This window comes from Dipodomys merriami, unplaced genomic scaffold (assembly GCF_024711535.1).
Source record: "Dipodomys merriami isolate MVZ:Mamm:240054 unplaced genomic scaffold, mDipMer1.0.p SCAF_8, whole genome shotgun sequence".
Classification (NCBI taxonomy): domain Eukaryota; kingdom Metazoa; phylum Chordata; class Mammalia; order Rodentia; family Heteromyidae; genus Dipodomys; species Dipodomys merriami.
The window spans coordinates 20,445,250-20,451,318 of NW_027206401.1; positions in this window are offsets into that span (position 1 = coordinate 20,445,250).

Genomic DNA, 6,069 nt, shown 5'->3' on the forward strand with positions numbered 1-6,069 from the left:
GAGGATGAACATTTTGGGAAGGCTTTCTGTATGATTGTGAGATTTATTTGTGTGTGTGTGTGTGTGTGCTTGCTGCTGGTCTTGGGACTTGAACTCAGGACAAGTGCTGTCCCTGATCATTTCTGCTCAAGGCTCACACTCTACCACTTGAGCCACGGCATCATCACTTCCTGCCCCTCCCCCTTTTTTCTTTTCTTTTTTGTTTTTATCTTTTCTTTTCTCTCTCTTTTTTTAATGCTTAATTGGAAATAAGAGTCTCACAGATGTTCCTGCCAGAGATGGTTTCAAACTTCGATCCTCAGACCTCAGCCTCCTGAGTAGCTAGGATGATAGGCGTGAGCCACCAGCACCCAGCTTTCTTGTTTTGTTTTTTGGCAGCAGTGAAGTTTGAATGCAAGGCCCCACACTTGTGCTAGCACTTCACTGAATGAGCCACATTCCCCCTCCTTCTTACATTGTCAGTTTGTTTCTCAGGTGCTAACTTCTTCTAGGCTTAGTCTGGACCAGTTTCCTCCACCTCCATTTCCTGGTAATGGGATTATAGGTGTGTCTGTGACCACATCTAGCCCCCACTGAGATTTTAAAACTGGTTTTTTCAGACATGTTAACCTTGAGTCACAGCTATTGGTTAAAGAATAAAATTCTTCTACTCCTCAAGCTTAGCTTTGAAAATTAAACATTGACATAAAAATGTAAAGACCATTGTTCCAGTAGATGTCAGTAATTAGAATCACACACACACACAAATTCTTTTCCAAAAAAATCCATCAGTGATCTAGACTGTTCTTTTTGTCCAAACCTGACCTAATTCTGAGGGTGTTGTTTTGTTTTGTTTTGTTTTGTTTTGTTTTAAGGCATTTTGACTTCCATGTTTTCAAGTGAAGATGAGCTACTTTTCTGAGTAGAAGTCCCTGGGGAAATTTCTAAGCGTCATGAATGGGCTTCAGGGAACAATTTTCTCTCTGAAATTGGCCAAGGAAAGCCTCTGCTGTTTGAGGCAACCACAGCTCTGGTCTAGACCTGTAGGCCTGCTGTCTACCTAAGGCATGAAGGCTTCCTCAGGGCCCTGATGTACCTCGCCTACCCTCTCCACGCCCCTTTTGAACCAAGGAGCCAACTAGTGAGTGTCGACCAATAAAGCTGCAGTGAGGAGAGGCTGCTTGTCAGGTCTGCTTGAGAAGGTCTTATCCACTGAGTCAACATGGTCTTTTCAATTCCCTGCAGAAAAACAGTTGGAAAGAGAAATATGTGTGGAGCTAACTGCTATTTGCTCAAGGACAAAAGACATCTGTAAATTTCCTCAGCCAGTATCTTCTTCTCTAACAGGAACTAGGAAGCAAAGGTCAAGGTGACATGAATTGGTTTCTATAAATCAAATCAATACATTATTATTAAGCATCCACTAGGAGACCAGAATACAGGCATGATACATGCCCTGCCTCAAGGAACTTACAAAACCTTCTCTGTGTCCCCATCATTTACAATGAGATGTTTCCTTCCATGGCAGAGAAAATCACTGCCAATGGATTTCACACTTCCCTGACCATGTGTCAGTGGTTCTCAAGTCTTCATTTCAACTGTCAGCCGTACGACAGTGTCACTCTCCAGAGAGAATTTCCTACACTTGTTCACAGCAACCAGAACTCTGAAGGACACCCTAGTGCATTCTTCTCCCTCACCCTTCACACCCAATCACTCATCCTGCAGTGGGGATTATATTCCTGTGACTTCGTGGGTTTTCTACATTATCTGTTTCTGTAGGCATTGTCTTAGTTTAGTTTCAACCCTCTTTCCTGGTGATCTGAAATGTAATTTAGTTCATTGTTCTGTCTTAAGTCTTATTTTGCATTCAATCATTGTCATGCTACAGGGTTACTTACTGTCTGTTAATGTATTCGTCTTTATGCTTGATTATAAACTCAAGGGAAGGCCCTGAGTTTTAAAACTCTGAATCCTGTACATATATCACTGTGAGAAGTTCATGATAAGTCCTCAACTCCAGGTTATTGTAAAGAAAGAAGAGCTGAGCACGATCATGCATGTCTCTAATTCCAGCTACTCAGGAAGCTAAAATAGGAAGATCTCAGTCTAAGACTGGAAGGACAAAAGTGTGGGACCCTATCTACAAAGCAAACTGAAAGCAAAGGGACTAAGAGTGTGACTCAAGTGGTAGAGTGCTTGCATAGGAAGCTGGAAGCCTGGAGAGAGAGAGAGAGAGAGAGAGAGAGAGAGAGAGAGAGAGAGAGAGAGAGAGAGAGAGAGAGAGAGAGAGAGAGAGAGAGAGCATGCGCCTCTAGATCTGGTGTCCCATCAGCATCATTTATCACTAAACTTCTTCTTGCCTCTCCCCCTCTAGAGTTCCTTTTGTATGACCAGTGCTACCTGTGTAGTAGCCCTAGCATGGACACTGAACCAATGATCTGAGTCCCTAGGTTGGTCTAAGCTAACTAGATTCTTTCTCATAAACATTTGGAATTAGGTATCTGAGACAGAATTAGGGGGTTCAAGATCAAGGCGCTGTCAGAGGCAGTTTCTGTTGAGACTTTTCTTCCCAGTTTACACATGGCCCTCCACCATGTCACTGGTCTCCATGTGTTTGCTGAGAAAGCTCTGGCTTATTACCTCATTTATAGTTAATGAACTCAATAAAGACCTCTTCTCCAAATCCAGTCAACTTGGGGGAGGGGAGGTAGGAATTCAAAATGATTGAGGGAGGGGTACAAAATTAGCCCGTACAAATGATCATCACAGTGATACATCGACTTACAAATGGAAGAAATATTTTGGTGTAGTATTTTTACTATAGATTATATATAATACATAATACTTTGTTCTTATAATCTCTTGGCTGATCATAAGATTTTTCTGGCTCATTTCTCTACATTTATTCAATAGGCCATCAAAATTTATTTTGATACAACTTTATTTACAATCAATATAATTAAAAGTGATGTGAGTTGCTTGGGAAAGTAAAAGATTACAACAATGTTTGGTAATTTTTAATGCTGAAGAAATGCTTTCTGCTGATGCCATGGTTACTGGAACTGTTATGTTTTATGGGTTGTAACAGTAGGTAAATTTCTGATAAATTGTTTTCAAATGTGAATATAAGGACATCTAGACTAGCGATTCTTCCAGACTTTTCTAAACACGATATAATTCTTCATACAAACCAATTCCATGTAAGCCTGGTTTTAATTTTAAATGCAAATGTGTACAATGGTATTTTAATGTTTCCTTTTGCATTTCCCATAGTTTGAGCAACATGTATAAGAAATAGGGCTTCATGATCTGTGCATAATTCAAATATTTGTTTATACATTCTGGCACAGTATCATTAATTACAAGAGAAATCTAATTTTAAAACTGCCTCATTAATAATTGATTTATCAGATGCTTCCTATGAAAATAGTGTTCTTGGCCATCAAATGAAATGGTGTTTAAATTTCATTTCTGTTTTTAAACTTGTGGACATTTGTTTTGCAATGTTGTGGTAGCTTTCAAAACCAAAAAATGTTAGACTCTGAGGAGTCCCAGTAACTCCCTCTGAGTATTGCTTAGAACATCCACATGGGCATTTTAATTTTCATTTTATAATCATTTTGTTGGCCAAGCTTTACTATTTTATTGCCTGGAACCAGCAACAGCAATTATTTTTTGTCAGTTGTAGGGCCTGAACTCTGGGCCTGGGAGCTGTCCCTCAGCTCTTCAGCTCAAGGCTAGCGCTACCACTTGAGCCATAGCACCACTTCTGGCTTTTTCAGCTTATGTGGTGCTGAGGAATTGAACCCAGGACCTCATGCATGCAAGGCAAGCACTCTACCACTGAGCCACCTTCCCAGACCAGCAACAGCAATTTCTGACCAAAAAGCTTGGATGTATGCAGTTGCCCGGGGACCAAATGTCAAAGTGGGATCTCCTCATGAAGAGCTTCATCTTTTTCTGGGCTGTAGTGGCTTCTGGCACTGTCATCACTGCCAAGGACAGGCTAGACTTGGGCCCCACCCCTACAGGAACAGCCAGGCTTCCTGCTTGACTTGTGCATTGGCCACGCCCAGGCCATGGTCCTGAGCTGAAGGGTGTACAGTTCATCTAACCTATCTCCTCTCACAATCATCCAGTCAGACTTCACGTAGGATACCCAAGTCCAAAGATAAAATTATCCATAATTTTAAGCCAGCAAGATAAGGCTATAATGTCAAACAGAGGAGCCCTCTGAGCTCAGGGTCCTGCGCAACAATGCAGGTCACAGGTTCATCATCAGGGAGCAGTTCTGCAACCATCCCTCAGACAGGCACATAGCCTACTGCTTTTCCTAAACTCAAAAAGAAAAAAATCACTGTTGGGTAGACAATCTGTTATTGCTTATTTGATGGTTTTGTTTGCTGTTCATCTGTGATGAAGGACTGGCTATGTTTAAGCTTGACTGGAACTCTATATAGACAGCCCCGGCCTCAAACTCACAATCCTCCTTCCTCTGCCTCCATTTGGAGTGAAAGTATAAAATAACTCCACCCATTTTCACATGGCAACTGAGACCAGGAATGTTTTTGTAGTTTCAATATAGTCTGATAGTTCAGGTAAGTATATATTTACCTGATTTAAATATAACACAAGTACACTTAGTATAAGAGAATGCTCCCATCTTGATAACAATAAGATGGATGAAATACACACAAGAATACAGAACATGTATTTGTTGACAGGCATAGTGGCACATACTTGTAATCCCAGCTAGGTGGGAGGCAGAAAGGTAGAAAGAAGTATAGAAAACCAAGGCTGTTGCCCAGGAGACCTATCTGAAACCCAATTAGAAACCAAAGGACTGAGTCAAACCCTAGTACTGCCAATAATGATCATAATGACAACAATACTTGGTAAAGTATGCACAGCTCAGAGCAGTATTAGTAGGAGCACTCCAGCAGGAAGCTGGCTCTGGGAGAACATCTTCACATCCTCTCCTAGATCTCCCGAAAATCTTGTTGGCCTTTCTTGTTGGACAATTAAGAGCTACATTTCTGAGTTGCATTTTGCATGTAAAAGAAAACTTAACAGTTTTATTTTAAACGTGGTTTTCTTTCATCTTGATGCTGTGACATCACTTTGATGTCAAGTAGGCTGGTAATTGCTTTTAAAGACCAAAGTCAATACCTTCATTGAGAAAATGGGCCTGGAACTGGCGAGGAGTCTCAAGATGAAACTCTGAGGCCCTTTCTCAACACTTCCCTCTAAGGGCTGAGGTCAGGAGCAGATGGCTCAGTGCAGCCATCTGGAGTGATTTGATTACCTGTCCCTGCCAAGCCTGGTTGGTTGGGGAAGAGAGGCACAGACAGAAAGAAGCAGAGATACTCTCTCAATTCAATGCCAGAAGAGCACAATGCTTCTTCCTGTAGGGAGGAAACACAATGGGAAATATCTTCCTATCCTAAGGGAGCTTTCTCAATTACACATTCCTTTTGGGCTCCCACTTCTGCATTGGATCTTAGTCATTCTAAAGTTCTACATAGCTTGGTTTAGAAAATATCCCAATAAAAAGCTCCATTAATTTTAAAGACTCATAGGGATGGAAGGAAATTTCTGCTTAGGGATTATTTAATGCTGAGTTCAACCTTTTTTGCTTTTCTTTTCTTTTTTTTTTTTTTAGATGGAACTGAGTGACCTCTTGGGGTTCCGAGAGAACAAAAGTAGATGCTTCCCCATGTAGGATAGTGCATGTGTCCAGAGAAGGGTGTTCGGTCTCATCGTCAGAAATGTACTTTATGTACCTTAAATAAAGAAGAGGGGAGAGAGAAAGAGAGACAGAGACAGAGACATACAGAGACAGAGAGACAGAGACAGAGAGACAGAGAGAATGCAACTGAGACAACCCTGGATATTTACAGATCTAAGAGAGAGAATGGATTTGAAGGTCTTTGTAAATTCAAAAGATTGAGAAGGCCTCAGGGACCCATAGAACACCCTCCATCCCAGAGGAGCCTCCAGAAGACTAGTCCAACATATTTTATCTTTATTGCTGCAACAGCTCATACATTTAGATTTTAAAACAAACCATTTAGGAGAGAGAGAGAG